General features: G+C 41.6%; 1 protein-coding gene across 3 annotated transcripts in view; it reads right to left on the bottom strand.

Annotated features, from left to right (window-relative positions):
• The window catches only part of EPHX1 (epoxide hydrolase 1), a 43,777-nt gene extending 24,597 nt beyond the window's left edge, over nucleotides 1-19,180 (bottom strand). Inside the window, exons 1-2 of one of the 3 annotated variants that reach the window (XM_050948580.1) lie at nucleotides 19,088-19,180; nucleotides 17,533-17,612 (exon numbers count right to left, since the gene is read on the bottom strand). The gene's annotated coding sequence lies outside the window, so the exon portion shown is untranslated. Of the gene's footprint in view, nucleotides 1-7,281; nucleotides 7,359-17,532; nucleotides 17,613-19,087 lie in introns of those variants that run through there. The other 2 variants (XM_050948581.1, XM_050948582.1) reach the window with 2 other exon arrangements.
• Between the last annotated feature and the right edge of the window lie 677 nt (nucleotides 19,181-19,857).

The raw sequence follows: 19,857 nt of genomic DNA, 5'->3' as shown, positions 1-19,857 counted from the left end.
ATAGAACTGGACCCAGAACTGATCTCTGCGGGACCCCACTTGTTATGTCCTTTCAGCATAACTGTGAACCACTGATAACAGTCTCTGGGAATGGTTTTCCAATACCTGGGTCTCAGGAGTTCAGAGGACCATCCAGGAAAAAAAACGGAAAAAAAAACCCACTCTACATTGGTGGGTGGGGTAGAGTTTAATACATTACTACTATCTGGCAACTTTCTAATTATAAAAGCAACAAAATTACAAGTGTATTTTTCAGGCTTAAGTAAAAAACAAAATCAAAAAACTACAGCACATGTGATTTAAAAAGTTATTACTGATGTGTTCCAATGGTAGAGTTACAAATGTAAACATCTGTATCCAAACATTAGTTGGCACTGTGCATCTGTGCCTAAAACACTGTACTTGTGGTTCTACTCTCAATTACACCTTTGCAACTCCACTGAATCCAAAAAAAGTTTGTGGGGCTGCATGGAGTAAGGGGGCAAAATCTGACCTATCATCTCTGCACATGTATAACAGTGATCCAGCTTGATCCAGATCAAGCTTTGTTTTTGAAATATATATACATTTCTCTACTTTCAAACATTTCTGTTTGGGACAACATACACACAGCAGCTGGTGGAAGATTTCTGCAGTGCCAAAGTTTAGTCAAACAATTTTTGGCACAATCCACCAAGGTGGAAAATTTGTTAGGAATTTGTCATGACTCTACAGCAGGGGTCGGCAACCTTTCAGAAGTGGTGTGCAGAGTCTTCATTTATTCACTCTAATTTAAGGTTTCGCGTGCCAATAATACATTTTTAGAAGGTCTTTCTATAAGTCTATAATATATAACTAAACTATTGTTGTATGTAAAGTAAATAAGGTTTTTTAAATGTTTAAGAAGCTTCGTTTAAAATTAAATTAAAATACAGAGCCCCCTGGACTGGTGGCCAGGACCAGGGCAGTGTGAGTGCCACTGAAAATCAGCTTGTGTGCCACCTTTGGCATGCGTGCGATAGGTTGCCTACCCTTGCTCTACAGAAATCAGTTTTATACTCAAACATGGGTTGGATCGAGTAGGATTTTAATGTCCATTATCCCACTAATAAACTTTAGACTGTAACACCAAAAAGAGCCAAAGCATCCAGTTTCTCACACTCACGTAAAAAAGTGCCTCTATGGAATGACTCTAGTAAAACAGCCTGGCACAAAATACTATTGACGGCCCCTTTATTTAGCAAATAATACAGACAAAAGTTTCCTCTCAGTTACATTACTTTTGCAATCCCCACAGAATTTGGCACCACATATACACAGGAGTGCATGCACATACACACACTAGGGGTTTTAATCAGGAATAGGGGGTTCACGAGTCATCTCCAACAGTTTTACCCCACTCTGTTTCCCAGGCAAATTGACAATTGTATAACATTTTCCAGTAGATCATCCAGTATTCAACTATTAATTTCTTGTCTTTCACATGCTACTTTTATACAACTTTATAATAAATTGCTGTTGTATACTCTTCAGTGTAATCTAGTTGTGGGTGTTTTTAATTAACACAGCTACCTTTAACTCCAATATCAAGATTCCAGCTATATAAGTAAACAAGATGTATTAAATGGTCTCAACTCAGACATATAACTTTACACAATTACCTTAACTTGGGTTCAGTCCTGCAAGTCCCCCACATGTGACCTCCCATTGATGTTCCAGGGAGTTCCACGCAGAAGGCTTGCAGGATTGGGTCCTTTAATTACCAAGTACACATTCCCTGATACTTACAAAACTGTAGTTCAGTCAATATAAAACTCAGTACACAAAAATCAATGTGAAATAATTTTGCTAAGATGTAGCCTGAGAGTGCCTATGGCTGACACTTTTGGACACCTAAACAATAATAACTAAAAACAAAAGTTACAAGTAAACAAAAAAGAGAACAATATGCATGTAAAAGTCAGCAATAAAAACCAGCAATTAAGATTCATCTTGAAAACCCCACAATCCAAAAATAAACTCCCCAAAGAACTGTCTTAAAGTCAGAGTTTAAGGCCAGAAGGGACCACCACCTCTTGATCCTTACTTTAACTGTTAAGTTTTAATATATGAAAAGAAATATTAATAATCCACACTTCCACAGCTCCTTCCATCAGAATCTCAAAGCACTTTACAAAGACTAATGAAGTTAGCCTCAACATCACTTTGAGGTACATTAATATCCTCTGCTACAGATAGGAAAACTGAGGCATAGGGCACAACACTATTCCAAGATATTAAAGTAAAACTCAGACTCAAGTCAATAAGTGATCCCAAAACATTAACAGAAAATCTGAAGGAAAAGCTAAAAATAGAATCTAGGTCTCCCAAACCCAGAGTCCTGTGTCTAACGAGTGTCGTATTCTTCCAGGATCTTATTCTTTCTCCCCTGTGTTGGTAGTATCAATTCCAACACTTCCCTTAGTCTGGTCTTTATCTAAATGAACTAGATACAGTCTATGCATATTGGTATTAGACGTGACGTATGTCTTCTGTATATAGTGTGATATTCATTTGCTAATTCTTTATGATGATTCCAAGCAGATCAGAGTGTGAGAATGTATTTCTCATTCAGTGAACCTATAAACCTCTTCCTATCCAACCACCATTAGCAAACTAAGTCAGTAAAACTTGCCCATGCATTATTAATAATTTATATAGCAGAGTATGTAGCAATATACAGGGTGTTCATGCCATGCAGAGTTATAATCTAAGATTAGCAGGGAGAAGATAAGACATAGGACAACAGTTCAGTAAAGGTAAGGTGTGGTGAAATTATTGGTGAGAATAAGGCAAAGATTACTGGAAGACATGGGTTTACTTTTGTCATAAACAGATGGTTAAGGGTTAATGTCTCTTTTACCTGTAAAGGGTTAAGAAGTTCAGTGAACCTGGCTGACACCTAACCAGAGGACCAATGGGGGGACAAGATACTTTCAAATCTTGGTGGAGAGAAGTCTTTGTTTGTGCTGTTTGTTTTGTTCATTGTTCGCTCTTGGGGCTAAGAGGGACCAGACGTACACCCAAGTTTTCCCCAATCTTTCTGAATCAGTCTCTCATGTTTCAAAATAGTAAGTAATAGCCAGGAAAGGTGGATTAGTCTTATGTTTGTTTTCTTAACTTGTAAATGTGTCTTCTGCTGGAAGGATTTTTACCTCTGTTTGCTGTAACTTTGAATCTCAGGCTAAGGGGAGGGGGGTCCCTCTAGGCTATATGAATCTGAATACCCTGTAAAACATCTTCCATCCTGATTTTACAGAGATAATTTTTACTTTTTCTTTTATCTCTAGCTCTTTTTGTTTCCTCTCTCTCTCTCCTGTGATCAGCTTCTTTGGCTTTTTCTTCTCTTTTGTGGGCCGCTTCTTCCCTGGATATTTCTGCATTAATTAGTTCCATCCATCTCTTATGTTCGTTGTCTTTCTCTGTTGCTTCTAGCCTTGCCAGTTCCTGTTTAACGGCTTCCTTGGAACTCATTGTTCCTGCTTTCTTGTGCTGGCTGCATCCCTCTGCAGCTTACTGATTGCTTGGTTAACAGAGATTTTCTAACTAGCTATGTCCAAGAGGTAGAAAGAAAGAAAACAATTCACTTGTAAATGCCTTTTGCTGGCTGTCTGCTGGCTCACAGCTTGAGCCTCCTCTTACAAAGACCCTTGTTAAAAAAATTAACATCTCTGCCCTCAAGCTGCTTTCCAAGCAGCTAGAAAGGAGAGAAAAAAAAATCCTACTGGCTTTTGGTTCTTAAAAATCCCAGCCGCTGCCAACCATGTCAAGGTTTTTTCCCCACTTTGAACTTTAGCGTCCAAAAAGTGGGGACCTGCATGATTATTTTAAGCTTAATTACTAGCTTAAATTTGGTACACTGCCACCAGCCAAAATATAGTGTTTGGCACACTTCCTGTTCCCCCAAAACCTTCCCTGGGGAACCAAGACCCAAACCCCTTGGATCTGAACACAAGGAAAAATTAGCCTTCCCCCTCTTTTTCCCCCCAGACTTTCCCCTCCCTGGGTTACCCTGAGAGGCTACACTGATCCAAAACTCCTTGGATCTTAAAACAAAGAGGAATTAACCTTCCCGCCCTCCTTTTCCCCCCACCAATCCCTGGTGAGTTCAGACCCAATCCCCCTTGGTCTTAAAACAAGGAAAATAAATCAATCAGGTTCTTAAAAAAGGAAAGCTTTTAATTAAAGAAAGAAAAAGTAAAAATTATCTCTGTAAAATCAGGATGGAAAATGTTTTACAGGGTATTCAGATTCATATAGCCTAAAGGGACCTCCCCTCCCCTTAGTCTGAGATTCAAAGTTACAGCAAACAGAGGTAAAAATCTTTCCAGCAAAAGACACACGTACAAGTTAAGAAAACAAACATAAGACTAATCCGCCTTTCCTGGCTATTACTTACTATTTTGAAACATGAGAGACTGATTCAGAAAGATTGGGTGTACGTCTGGTCCCTCTTAGCCCCAAGAGTGAACAATGAACAAAACAAACAGCACAAACAAAGACTTCCCTCCATCAAGATTTGAAAGTATCTTGTCCCCCCATTGGTCCTCTGGTCAGGTGTCAGCCAGGTTCACTGAGCTTCTTAACCCTTTACAGGTAAAAGAGACATTAACCCTTAACCATCTGTTTATGACAACTTTTAAGGAAGCATTTTCAGGAAGGTGAAGATGAGGATGTGCCTGGTGGATTTAAAGTAATGGGATAGTTCCAAGCAGAAAGAGACAGAAAAAATGACAGCATAAAGCTGAGAGTAAAAAACAGGAATGTTTGTTTAAAAAAAGAACTCTGTCCATGGAGAAAGGGATAGAATCTCCTGATGAAGAGCTGATTCTCAGTGAAGAAGGGAATCTTTGATGATAAGACGGGAGAGGACAGATGGTAATCATCACTTTCTGTTAAACACTGCAGCACCAGAAGGATGTGCCAAAGTAAATATGTAACAAGCACATATCTCCTTGCTATTTCAGCTTTTTGGTTAGCAACAACTGAAGCGCTTACGTTATGCTAGATTTAAAAGCTGCATTTCTAAATGTCATATCTGTATTCACAACAACATCAGAGTAATTACCACTAAGAGAGGAGAAGAAGTAGAGAGAAAACAGTGTTCTCAATTAGAGTTTACTTTGGCATGTCCTTATAGTACTGAACTGTTTAACTTGAGAGCAAGCTCTGTCTCATATCAGTTTTGTGGGATGTGTTCAGAACACAGATGCAATGGTAGCCTTGCTACATAAAGAAAAATGAGAAGTCTCATGTAAGCTTCTTCACACCAAGTTCAAATGGAAAAAAAAATCACGTCTGCTGCAGACTAGAACAAAATTAAGGAAAAATTATTTGTAGTTATAAGAGAGAGAACAAATAAATCACACTATTATTTATGCAAACATCCCATTCACATACATCGTGGTGCTTTTAATTGATTTATTCCGAGAAAAGGAATTCAGGAATTATTCAGTACAAGTATTCAGAAAGGGGAAAGTGTCTTCGGTATTAATAATGAGCAGACAAAAGCTCTTCAGAAAGTGCCTAGGACTCTATTTCCCAAGTGACTATTCTCTGGGGGCACTGACAGTAATTGGAACTCTATTTGCTGTGTTCTGAGTATGCAAGTTAAAGGAGATTGTCCTTGTTCTGGATTTCTCTGTATGTTGTTAGAGAAAAGCTCTCTAACAAGCTCTCTGGGACATAGGCTACTTAGCCTCAACTGTAAGGATAAAGTTTTACCTCTGTCTGCCTGACTATGGAATTCTAATGTTCCATCTGTAACATTAAGAAATCCCTAGCGAAGTATGTGTATGAGATAATCCATTAATTTTGCCTACAACTAAATATTAAGTTTCCTCTACCCCATCTCATTTTATTATCTTTTAAGACAAAAACTGCACCTTACTGAACAATACCGTTACCCCTTTAGCAAAATTTCCTGAGAACTCTGTTTTTTAGATGTTAATTAGACCAACCTTTCTTAAAGTATGTATACTTACAACTGCAATTAACTATGGTGTAATGACTGTGTGTGTTTTACTGTGGAGTTATTACTTGTTTCATAGACCTTCTCACACTAAGTTTTTGTGGCTATAAAGCTACTTAAAAGGATAATTGCATGTCTATGCGCTTTGCTAAATGTAATTTCTTTTTATATATATATATAAAAGAATGATTAAAAGATTATACTACAGTACATACTTTTAAGGAAGAATTATAATTAGCAGAAATTCTTGGATGATATCATATGCATGCATTCTAAAATCTAATTATGGCAAAAAACACATTTTGTGCATCTCATATAGATAAAGGTTATGTTGGATTTTGGCTGTTTAGGAGGACTTAACACTTCCACCTACAGTTCCCTGACTATATGATATCTGTAGTGGATTTTGACTGCAGCACCATATCCTCCCCAAGGTAGAAGAAACTAATGAATCCAGAGCAAATGGATTTTAAAAACCCACAAGTTAAAGAAGTTGGGGTACACAAATTTACACTTATGAAATTTACTTGGGTAAAACATCTAGTCAAGATGTACGAGCCCAATGCTAAAGCCAGAAACTCTAGTACAGTAAAACCTGCTCAGACTAAGATTTAATCTGTGTCCTAGGGGCTATTCACTCACGGACTGATTGTTAAAGGCACAAATGGCAGTTAGGCACCTAACTGCCATTGATTTTTTATATGTTAGATGCCTAACTGCTCTTTGTGCATTTGAAATTCTCCTCATTTAGACACTCTATCTCAATTTCTCCATTGGTAAAAGATATACAACACTGGCCTCCTTTGGCAGGTTTTGTGAGGATTAGTCAGTGTTCATAGAATGCTTTGAAAATGAAGAGCATTGTTATTGTAGCCAAGTAAAGAGAAAATAAGGGCCTGATTCTGATAGCACAGCCTTGTGAGACCAGGTTCAATCCCCAAGTATTTACATCTAAAGATGCAATTTAACTGTCAGACAATGGTATTCCAGTATAATAATAAATCAGGCAAGCCATTTATGATATATTTAAGATCTCCAAATGCTCACACAAAGAATGACTGTAAAACGATCAATGAGATTAAAATAGAAAGCTCTGGTTTCCTCATACATTCACTGTACAAAATGTAAATATAGCAGAAGTGCTACCTAAAAGTAGTACTAAAGCAAATGGTTTTAATTACAGACCAAATGCAATTTCATAGATTAAACAAAAATGCCCTTACAAATCTTTCAGACTGTGTAAAAATATGCTTTTTTCTGGTTCCCTTATACCATTTGCTTTCTACTATTACCTTCCAGGACCTTTGTACCGGACCACGTGCTGTGATAGTGATTTTTATGTAAGCTGAAATTGCAGCATTATCTTTGTCCCTCAGGACTCTTAAAAAAAAAAAAAAGTGTTCCATTACACTGGTCTGAAGCAGAGAAAATGTTTCCTCTCTCATGCCTCAATGGTTTGAAATTAGGAGGGCATATCTAGTTGTACCCCGTAGGGGTCAGTCCTGGATCTGGTACTATTCAATAGTTACATTAATGATTTGGATAATGGAGTAGAGAGTACGCTTATAAAATCTGCAGATGACACCAAGGGAGAGGTTGCAAGCACTTTGGAGGACCAGTTTAAAATTCAAAATGACCTTGACAAATTGGAGAATTGGTCTGAATTCAACAAGATAAAATTAAATACAGACAAGTGCAAAGTACTTCACTTAGGAAGGAAAAAAATCAAACACACAATTACAAAACGGGGAATAACTGCCTAGGTGGTCTTACTGCTTAAAAGGATCTGGGGATTATAGTGGACCACAAACAGAATGTGTGTTATCAATGTGATGCAGTTGCAAAAAAGTCTAATATGATTCTGAGGTGTGTTAACAGGAGTGTTGTATGTAAGATGCAGGCGGTAACTGTTCCGCTCTACTCAGCACTGGTGAGGCCCCAGCTGGAGCACTATGTCCAGTTTTGGGCACTACAATTCAGGAAAGATGTGGACAAACTGGAAAGAGTCCACAGGAGAGCAACAAAAATGATAACAGATTTAGAAAACCTGACCTATGAGAACAGGTTAAAAAAATTAGGAATGCTTAGTCATGAGAAAAGAAAACTGAGGGGGACCTGATAACTGTCTTCCAGTATGTTAAGGGCTATAATAAAGAGGATTGGTGATCAGTTGCTCTTCACGTCCACTGAAGATTGGACAAAAAGTAATGAGCTTCATCTGAAGCAAGGGAGATTTAGGTTAGATATTAGGAAAAATTTCCTAACTCTAGGGGTAGTTAAGCACTGGAATAGGCTTCCAAAGGAGGACATGGAGTCCCCATCATTGGAAGCTTTTAAAAACTAGCTAGACAAATATCTTTCAGGGCTGGTCTACACTACGTGAATAACGTAGCTGAAGTCGAAGTATCTAAGATTGAATTACTCACTGTCCTCACGGCGTGGGATCGATGTCCGCGGCTCCCCATGTCGACTCCGCAACTCCGTTCGGGTTGGTGGAGTTCCAGAATCGATATAATCGCGTTCGGGGATCGATATATCACGTCTAGATGAGACGTGATATATCGATCCCCGAGCAATCGATTGCTAACCGCCGATACGGCGGGTAGTGAAGACGTAGCCTAGGTTTACTTGGTGCTGCTTCAGCTCAGAGTAGCTAGACTTGATGACTTCTTGAGGTACCTTTGAGCCCTACATATCTATGATACTGTACCAGGGTAGCGTCCCCCACAACAAGCTATGTGTGCATGATTCCTGCTAGCCAACTAATTTTTAAATTAAAAATAAAAAAAATCTAAACTGGAATATACTGCACTAATCCTGAACAATGTAGCAAAATACTTACCTTTCTAACTTGAAATATGAATCCATATTGTCTATACAGAATAGTGTGTCAGTATCACTTCTGCCTCACTATAGTTCTGATTATTTCATCTCTTCCTCCTAACATAATATTCCTCAAAATATGAAATATATACACATATTATAAAAAGCAGTACTTTGGGCCTACCATGCTGTTCTTAAACAACAGATATCTGTTCACCAACTACATCAAGACTGAATCATACATTTAACAAGAGTGAATCTGTTCCAATTTTATCTAAGTCTCCATTACATTTACATTTTAAAGCGTCAGGAGTTCTGGACTAAGCTTGTCTGCACATGAAAGCTGTTGCAGGTTTTGTGTATCTGCATTATGTGATCCAGAACAATGGCTGCACAAGCAGTCTGTCAACACCACATTGTAATCCCCTGCTAAGCACCTTTTGGGATCACTGCACGCACACAGCGCTGCACGATTTCAAAACAAGCCGTCAACATTCTGGGCAGGCATCTCCTGGTACAGTGCTCCCCCACTAAACTCTATGCATTCTGGGATTATTTTTGCTGCACATAGTTAAATACTGGAATAAGTTCTAAAGGGAGGTTGTAGAATCCCCATCCTTGGAGGTTTTAAAGAACAAGTTAGACAAATACTGGAATAAGTTCTAAAGGGAGGTTGTAGAATCCCCCTCCTTGGAGGTTTTAAAGAACAAGTTAGACAAACACCCATCAGATATGATCTACGTGTACTTGGTCTCATCTCAGCATGGAGGGATGGACTATATGACCTCTTGAGGTCCCTTCCAGACCTACATTTCTATGATTGTGAGATAATTACCAAAAGGCACTTGAATTCTGGGACTTGGGTTCAAAATAAGTAGTTCCCATGATTCCTCTCATTTCATTCCATCATCCATCGTTATGCGCCAATGCTATTTTTAAAGCACTGTCAGACAGCATGGAAGAAACATTGCTGAGCACTGTGATCATCACAGTGATTAATTCAAACAGAATACTGCAAATATGCCACATTGTGCAATGATTTCAGAGCCAAGAACATACAGGCCCCTGAGGAAGATGGAACTGAGAAGATACTAGTGCTTAATTTTTTCCTGCAGTGGCTTCGGCAAGTTAGCCATCACTTTTGAGTTCAGCCAACTAGATTAATAGTTTCCAATGACAGAAGGGACCATTGTGATCATGTAGTCTGACCTCCTGTATAGCACAGGCCATAGAACTTTCCCAAAACAATTCCTACAGCTTTTAGAAAAACATCCAATCTTGATTTAAAATTTGTCAGTGATGAAGAATCCACCATGAGCCTTGGTAATTTGTTCCAATTTGTTCTCAGTTAAAAATTTACACCTTATTTCCAGTACTAGCACTGACTGATGGAACAGAATAGGAATGAAGATCTAGAATGTCCAGCAGTGGAAGCAAAACTTCAGGATGTCAAAGTCCACTTTCCTAGAAATCTGTGCAGAACACATCTATCTGGAAGCTCATCAACACAATTGCTACCAATCAGTAGCTACCCATTTCGGTATTGTTAGATAACCTCTCGGGGCTATTGTAATGAAGGTGTGTGCGGCTATCAAGAAGGTGCTGTTCCCTCTGGTCATAAAACTAGGCAATGTACAGGATGTTATTTATGGATTTACTGTTTGAGTTCCTGAATTATATTGGAGCCATTGATGGGATCTGTGTGCCTCTCCTTTGCCCCCAACATCAAACTTCAGGGTTCATCAACAGAAAGGGATATTTCTTCATGGTGCAGCAAGGCTGGCTGAACACTATGGAAGGTTCACCAATATTAATGTGGGGTGTACTGCAAAGGTCCATGATGCCGGGATCTTTAGAAACTCTGGCTTGTTTTCTGCAATGATATCACAACTTTTGTTTCTGTGAACCATTCTGGACACTGATGGTGCTGCCATTCCTCCTATGATTACCCTCTGCTTCCCTGGCTTAAAAAGCCTCTTACTGTATACATGGATTGGAGAAAGGACTTGTTTAACTAAATCCTGAGTGGCTGCAGAATGCATTTGGAAGACTGACAGGTAGATGGAGGAACCTAATGTCCAGGCTGGAAGCTGATAAGCAATCTGTGTCATGTGATAGAAGCTTGTTGTGTTTTGCACAACCTACTGAGATCAAAGGAGATAACTTTGCTGAAGAGTAGAAGGAGGTGGTGAGCAGAATTCCTGAAGTTTCTGAACAACCAGAGAGGCAGCATCTACCAAATGCTGCAACTGGTCAGGGACTCAGACCCAGCCAAGCATTATGTTCCTACTCTGAGGCTAAGACAATGTATGTACCTTTGTGTAAGGCTTTTACCATGATCAATGCATGTGTCTTAACATTTATATCTACTGATGGACAGAGTTTAGTACACTGCACATGGGGATTTTATTGACTCACACAAGGCTCTTATGAAATTTTCAGATAAAGAATGTCATGACATTTTCAATTAATGATTAATAAAAAAACAAATAATACATCAAGTTTAACATTGTGAACAGTAAAAGAAAAAAACTATTGAACAAACATAACATGATGCAAAGTTAAAAGTCCAGTACAAAACAGTCCAGCTCATCACAATAACTGTCAAACCATGCAAGTTCAACCAGGGTCCTTATTATTGACCCTGACATTACTAAAACACAGCCAGAGCTCCTTTCCCTTGTGGCAGCATCAGATCAGGTTCTCGGAGTGCCCCCTCTCCTTTGTTTGTTTTGATAGACACTTGCAGACATGTGAATTATAGTGACTGCTCCTCAAATAGGCTGGGATTCGCACCTCTCCCCAGAGGACAACGAAGTCCAGGACCTCAGCCTGGGACCACACAGGAGCATGAGCCATGGCTGCTTAATAATCATTTCCATGAGCTAGAATCATGAACAGCCACACTTGGCTGCATGCAACCATTTAAACAGGGAGGTGACAGTCAAGTCAAGATGATTCCAGAACAGTAGAGGGCACACAGGTAAATAGACAAGCTGACCCAAGTAGCCAGCAAACCAGCATGGGATACCAGCAGGACTACCAGATATAGAACAATTGTTTCACAATGGGGATACATCTACACCTGCTTTGTTCTGGGTAAATTCATCCTACACCTCAGTATACACACTTCCAAAAGAAATGTATTAATGTGGGTTAAAACATCAGATGATTTGCAACAAATGGGGAGAGGGATAACTCAGTGGTTTGAGCATTGGCCTGCTACACCCAGGGTTGTGAGTTCAATCCTTAAGGGGGGCCATTTAGGGATCTGGGGCAAAAATCTGTCTGGGGATTGGCCCTGCTTTGAGCAGAGGGTTGGACTAGAGGACCTCCTGAGGTCCCTTCCAATCCTGATGTTCTATGAAAAAATGGTGCGTGTGGACACAAAACAGTTCAAGTTAACCCACAACAACTTTTAATTTAGACAAACCATTATACACTAAAAAACAAACAAACAAAAAAAACAGTGCTTTGCTTTTTAAATGTTCAGGAGCAGCATGTAACAGAAGCTGTCTTTGCCTGTTCTACCCTACACCCAACACGCAAAAATCCACTCCAAGGAAGGGAGTGGTGGTGTTAGAAAGAGGCCTACAGTTTAACAGGCTTGGTTTACATGTATATTTCCTGACCCAGCATAAGTACCTACACAACTGCCTCACACACAAATTATTCTTATTTTGGGTCCGAATAATGTTTGTCAGGGGAGGGAGGTATGCCAAACAAAATATGGCTGTGTACAATAACACTGCCCTTGTAGCCAGAGTATAATTCCAGAATGTATCCCATGAAGAGTGATCTTGTCTCACAGGCTTAACTGCATGAAAGTATGGGAGGAAAGAATGGCCTATTTCACAACCACTAAACAATTGAACAACAACATCCCCGATTAGGATTATGTTTTAATTGCATGCCAGCAGCAGCAGGGTCAAATTAAAGATGAGTTCCAATAAACTGAGCCAGACTTGAGGATTCTGTCTTATCCTTTTCAGTTTGTTCAGTTATGCGATAAAAATACGGTCATTAGACCTTAAAAGATTTTCTTCCCTCACCCCTGATATGCTTACTCAGCAAGGGACACTGTGTTCGAATGGGTACCCATCACAGACTTCAGGATTGGCAAATGGTCCATGAGACAAAAAGTTCAACATCATATCCCCATTTAGCATCTATTTAAAAAAAACACCCACTCTGCTATCCCCTACTTCAGAGAATATGTGTTGTAAAGCACTCTGCAAAGAATTCTAGCTTTTTTATTCTGTCTGAACCAAAAAATGTGGACAAATCTTTAGTGGATGCCAAATAATTGTTACAAATAAAATAAGCAGATAATAATAAAATGCTGTCAGGAATACACATAGCTTGGGTGGAACATGCAATTAGGCAAGTGAGATCATACCTAGAAAGACTGCCTGGGAACTGTAGTTCCCATTCCATCTGCTTAGAGGAAACTTCCTGTTCATGCTACCAGAGACAAAATGAAGGCCTCATCTACACTACACAGTTTTGTCGACAAGTTGCTTTCGAGAAAACTGTGGAGGTGTACACATAACAATGCTCCTCCTGCTGATTTAACTCTCCTGCTATGCCAACAAAATAAAAACCACTTAGACAAGAGGCGTAGAGCTTTTTGTGACAAAGTTAGATTGACGCAGTGTCAATGTATACACTGAGCTTGGTTATGTCACCGTAGGTGGAGGTGTCTCACAATGCCCTGCAGGTGCACATCGAGATTTCACATAAATCCTCCAGCGAAATCTCTAGGAATCTTTCACGGAGGGACTCGCTAATCTTCTGTGGAAGGTTCCTTGGCAGAGCTGCTTTGTTCCTTCCCTCACTGTAGGAAACTTTCCTGTGCCAATAGGCAATCACTTGTGCAGGGACCAAAGCAGCACATAGGCGAGCAGCATGGGGACCCAGTGTGAAGTTGCACGCATGTAGGAAATGCATCTTTGCAACCTTGCTTACCCTCAGGAGTGAGATATTGGCTTCAATGACCTGCCTATGGAGAATGGTGGCAGAATTTACAATATTGTCCCTAGTCACTTGCAGCAATCCCCTTAAAAGACCACCTAGATCCTTTGCCTCATCTTGAACGCCCTCTTCCCGACCCCAGCCAAACTCATCATGTTTAAGGCATTCACTGAGCTATGTGCTTGCCAAGGGACAGTGAAAAAGAGGTATTTTACTATTATGATTCAATGCTGTGAGTGCACTTTCATGCCTCTGTTTATTGTTTCCTGTGGACAAATCTTTAGTGGATGCCAAATAATTATTACAAATAAAATAAGCAGATAATAATAAAATGCTGTCAGGAATACACATAGCTTGGGTGGAACATGCAATTAGGCAAGTGAGATCATACCTAGAAAGACTGCCTGGGAACTGTAGTTCCCATTCCATCTGCTTAGAAAATCTGCTTAGAGGAAACTTCCTGTTCATGCTACCAGAGACAAAACGAAGGCCTCATCTACACTACACAGTTTTGTCGACAAGTCGCTTTCGAGAAAACTGTGGAACTGTACACATAACAATGCCTTGTGGAGAACCCCTTAGACACTGGTGGAGTGCCTCTGCCAGATAGAAAGTGACCCAGGAGCAAATGTTCTAAGGGGTGCTCCAATCCTTTGATGCCGCAGATCAAGAACAGAGGGCGTGGAGAGAGACAATTAATTAAAAATTAAAAATAGATAGCCAAGAGAGGAAGTAGGGCAAGGAGAGAATTTTAGAGGACCAGGACTGAATGATAAAAGTGATGGAGACCAAAGAGAGATACTGAAGTCCCTAATCATGCTGCAGGCGAAACACATGTGAGCTCGCTCCCTCCTGCAGCCCATACAGAACTGTTAGCTATGCTCTCCCCAAACTCCTTGCATCTTCCCAGCCTGCAGTATACCCTGTTCACTCCATTCCTTTGGACAGGTTCCCCAGTGATAGCTGGACTTAGACACAGCTATGAGATCCTCCATCAAGAGAGTGCTCCTCCTACTGTTATGTCTCTATCAAGAAAGCATTGTGTGTGTATTGGTTATTGCTGTTTAATAAAAATGTATTCTCTGAAAGAAAATCAACCTTTATTTATCTCCTACACATGATGGCTGCTGCTGGAATTCATACACAGTGGCAATTCGCACACTTGCAGATAACAAATCACAGTCAGGAAGCAATCATCAAAATTTTCATTCAAGGCGACCAGTTAACAAAGCATGGTAAAATGCTTTACAGTAAAACATGTTACTGGTGCTCATTGTCAAAATGGTGCCTCAGTCTCCCTGATTCCAATATCCCCGCCTTGTGCCCCTCTAATAGCCCTGGTATCTGGCTTCTCAAAATGAGCCACAAGGCAATCCGCCGCCCCGCTCCACCCCAGGGGAAATGTTTCGCCCGTAGCCTCACAAATATTATGCAGTACACACCAGGCTGCTATGACCATAGGAATATTTTCTTCACTGAGGTCTAACCTGCCATAAAGGCAGTGCCAGAGAGCCTTTAATCTGCCAAACACAAGTTCAACAGTCATTCTGCACCTGCTTAGCCTATTGTTGAAGTGCTCCTTGCTGCTGTCCAGGTTTCCCGTGTAAGGCTTAATCAGCTATGGCAGTAAGGGATATGCTGAGTCCTCCAGAATCACTTTAGGCATTTCAACACCCCTTGAATCTTCTGGTCTGGAAAGAAAGTCCCTGCTTGCAGCTTTCTGTGCAGGCCAGTGTTCCTGAAAATGCATGCATCATGCACTATCCCTAACGACCCCATGTTGATATCAATGAAAATGACTCCAGTGACCCACAAGTGCCTGCAATACCACAGAGAAGTACCCCTTTTTATTGATGTACTCTGTCACAAGATGGTCCGGGGCCAAAATTGAGATGTGTGTGTCATCTATCACCCTGTCGCAGTTAGGGAATCCCATTGCCACAAAGCCATCCACTATTTCATGCACACATCACAGACATAGTTCTTCATAAAAGGATGAAATTAATGGCCCTGAACACTTGCGTGAACACAACCCCAAAGTAGAATTCCCAACTTCAAACTGATTCGCAACTGACCAGTAGCAGTCGAGAGTTATCAGCTTCCACACACCTATTGCCATGCACTTCTCCACTGAGAGGGCTGCCGTTATTCTGGTGTCCTTGCCCCACAGGACAAGGCGGGAGAGCTCAGCACACAGTTCCAGAAAAGTGGCTATGCACGTCCAAAAGTTCTGCAGCCGCTGCTCATCATCCCAGACCAGCACAACAATGTGATTCCACTACTCTGTGCTTGTTTCCTGAGCCCAAAAGTGACGGTCTACCATCTGCAGCTACTCCATGAATGCCAGACTTAATCTGGAATTGTTTCTTTCCATGGCACACAGCAGGACAGGTACAATGAATCCTGTTCAAATTCGAAGCTCATGAAATACTGCATGATCCGCCGCAGTGTGTTCGTAACATTGATCACAAAACTAGAGGTCAGTGCAGGATCCATGCTTTCAGGCAGAGATGGAGGGCGCACAGTTTACAGGGGCTGTTAAAAAAACAGCGCAAAACGTAGTCGAAAGTCCATGGAATGATGGGACAGAAAAAAACTGCATCATGGGACGATGCAGAAGGTGCCAAGTTGCACAGTGGGATAGCTACCCACAGTACACTGCTCTCTTTGTCAACACTAGAGCAACAACTGTGGACAGTCTCCGACGACACAAGGAGTGTTGTGTGAACATGCACAAAGGATGCAATTATAGCAGTTAATGATCACTGGTGTAACTTATGTTGATTTTACTCTGTAGTGTAGACATAGCTTCAAACAATCTCCCCCTCACCCCTTTACTTTAACATCATCTTCACTGGCAATTGAAAAAAAATGCATCTCTCCCCCCAAATGGCACAGAGATCTTATGGCTGCCTAGTTTGATTTAAACTGCACATCCTATATTTTGGCTTTTTTGCGGAGGAGGAGGGAAGGAATGGAGATAGTAGGACTAGTGTAGGAGCAGTATAGCACTGTAGTGGGGGTGGGAGCTGGAACAACAAACCACCACATCTGGTCCTTCCATGTCTATATAATTAATCTATAATTCAAATCAAGGCTGAAAACAATGCTTTTCCTTCATACCTAGGGTGCACTTCTCTGGGAGGTTCTTCATCGTAGGCTAAAGAGGATTAAATCACACATAACAAAAATGTTTTAAAATACACCCCTATCCCGATATAACACCACCCGATAGAACATGAATTCAGATATAACATTGTAAAGCAGCGCTCTGGGGAGGCGGGTCTGCGCGCTCCGGCAGATCAAAGCAAGTTCGATATAATGCGGTTTCACCATAAGGCGGTAAGATTTTTTGGCTCCTGAGGACAGCGTTATATCAAGTTAGAGGTGTATTTTAGATTCCTATTCCTAGTTTTGGATGACTTGGAGCTGTGGACCTCTAATAAAACTAATTCAGGGTAATCATTCTGCTAAAAGTCATTAATAAGCTCTGATTTCTCAGTTCTCCTGCTTGGATCCAGAGCCCTTTTCTGCACAGAGACAGCAACAGAATCTTAGGAATCCACTCTCACTTACTAAAGGGCTAGTAAGTAGTGAAGAAAAAAGTTAGCCAAGCTTTTTGGGACGCTCATATTCAAATGGCAAACCTCCAGTAACAGTAAGCAAGCCCTTATGTAACTTAATCTAGACAACACACAAAAGAAATAGGCTTAATCTCAATGAAACTACTGTACTTTGCTACTTACTGCTCTCTCAGGGTGCTGAAGTAATTCTCACCAAGGGCTAGAGGAAACTGGATTCAGCTCAGATCTTTTTCTCTGTCACCCTCAAAACAAAAAGCAGAACAGAAGAGAAAGTAAAAGAAAATCCAGAAAACCATTTGTTTTTCAATTGTGAGGAGGGCGGCTAATGGTAATGAAGTAACAAATATTAAACTCAGGAAGTTTCCAATGAAGCTGCTCACACATGCATGTATCTGAGAGCTAAAATTGGTCTTTAATGCCCATGAATGCGAGTATGATTACAAGATATCACTCGGTAAAAAAAAAAAGTAAATGTTTACAAAAACATCATCATCATATCTTTCTCTAGATACCAGTCTTCAGTGGAAACAGTTTAATACACTCCTCTGAAGTATTCACAACCAAAACATTGAATGTTGTGCTAAATGCATAAAAACATGGAAGTGCTGTTGACCAGAAAATAGAATAAACATAAGTGAGAGCGATCCATCTTTTTTCAGTGTTCAAACTGAGAAAATAGGGAAGAAGTAAATTAAATGTTTAAAAAAAATTTTTTTAATGATTGAAAGTGGCAAAAGCAGAGTGCAACTTGATAACCATTATGCTCAGAGCTAGTTGGAAAACCTATTTTCCATCCCACAAAAAAATTCAAAATAAAAAAAAAATCATCATCAATCAGGACTAAAAGGTAAAGTTTCAAAACTTTTCACAGAATTAGAAAGCTAATATTTTAATGTCAGCCTAAACATTTCTTTTGGACAAATCTGAAATGTTTCAGATTCAACCCTTTATAATTTTTATATAAAATACATGTCTAAACAAAATTTCATTTCAAAACAAAAACATCAAAACATTTTTTGGTTCCAGAAACATCGAAATGGGACATTTAGTCTTATTACAAATTGTTTTTTTTAAAAATGTAGAAAACAATACGATTTGGGGGTGGGGAAATCCCGTGTCATTTTTGACTCACCTTAATGCTTGTTTTAAAATGAAATGGACACTTACACTCACACCCCGGTAAGACAGAGTTACTGGTAAGGCAACAGCTTTGAAATGTCATGTTTTTATGTTAATTGTATTACATATTAACTCGTGCCCCTCCCAGGAATAACCACCAACAGGGCACTTCGAGGGTGCGGGAGGCCCTTCTGCCAGGCTGAAGTCTGAAATCAGAGCCTGGGTCCGCCCAGATTCCCAGCCCTGCGCAGCAGCAGGTCTCACCTGGCCCGCCCCTCCCGCAGGCACTGCAATACCAGGTGGATGCATGGGGCAGACACAACAAGCTTCTGTTCTAATCCCCCCACCCCCCGCCCCGTTTCAAAAATCAAGCTACTATACAGTCCTCACAGCAGGGACACATCAGACATTCAACCGATGCGAACAGACACACCGCTGGGCGGCGGGCTCAGACCGCAGGGCCGGCAGCCACCTCCCGCGAGGGCGGAGAAGGACACCCCCACTCAGCGCGCCGGGGCTGACGGGTCGGTGTCCCGGGGCAGGAGCGGCGCGGCGGGAATCGACCTCCCGCTAAAGCGACCCCAGAGGCTGCAGGTACCTGCGAGCTGGCGGGGGCGGGTCCGGCGCGCGGGCCTGGCCGGGCGAGCTGTGCGCTGCGCTCCGCTGGGAACTGAGCAGGGGGAACCCCTGCGGGCCCGCCCGCCAAGGGGAAGAGAGGGCGGGTCGGAGACGGGGGACCCGGAGCAGCTGCACTGACAGGGCGAGGGGAAGCGGCGGCCCCGCCTCAACGGCCGGGGCGGCCCCGCCCACAGGTTGGGAGTGGAGGCCCCGGGGGGGGGGTCCCTGCTTGCCGTGGGAGCTGCCCCTGGGAGCAGAGCCAGCCTGCCCCCCCCCCCGGGCGTGCCGTGCCGTGCCGTGCCTCGCGGGAGTCGGACCCGGAGTAATGGGAGGGGGGACACAACTCGTGGGAGAGAAGCTCCCAGTGCCCGTGCGGGGGCTGCGTGGAGGGGAGCGAACCCCCCACATGCTGCAGGGACAGACCCCTTAGAAGTGCAAATAACAAGAAGTCTAATCCAAGCCCCTGCAAGGCGCGAGAGAAGAGCGGTTTGTTTTCTCCAGTGGGATTGCTGGCCAAACCCAGGGAAAACAGTCAGGTACTCCAGCCCTCATTGTAATAGCCCCTGGTTCTTTGAGTGGTTGTTCATGTCCATTCAAAGTAGGTGTGTGCGTGCCACGTGCACGCCAGCCAGAAGATTTTCCCCTAGCAGCGTCCGTAGGGTCAGCCCTGGTGCCCCCTGGAGTGGCGCCACCACAGCGCCCTATAAAGGGGCCTGCCGATCCTCCACCCCCTTCGCCGGTGATGGCTAG

Source organism: Gopherus flavomarginatus, chromosome 4 (genome assembly GCF_025201925.1).
Source record: "Gopherus flavomarginatus isolate rGopFla2 chromosome 4, rGopFla2.mat.asm, whole genome shotgun sequence".
NCBI classification, from domain to species: domain Eukaryota; kingdom Metazoa; phylum Chordata; order Testudines; family Testudinidae; genus Gopherus; species Gopherus flavomarginatus.
This window is presented reverse-complemented; position numbering and strand designations above follow the sequence as displayed.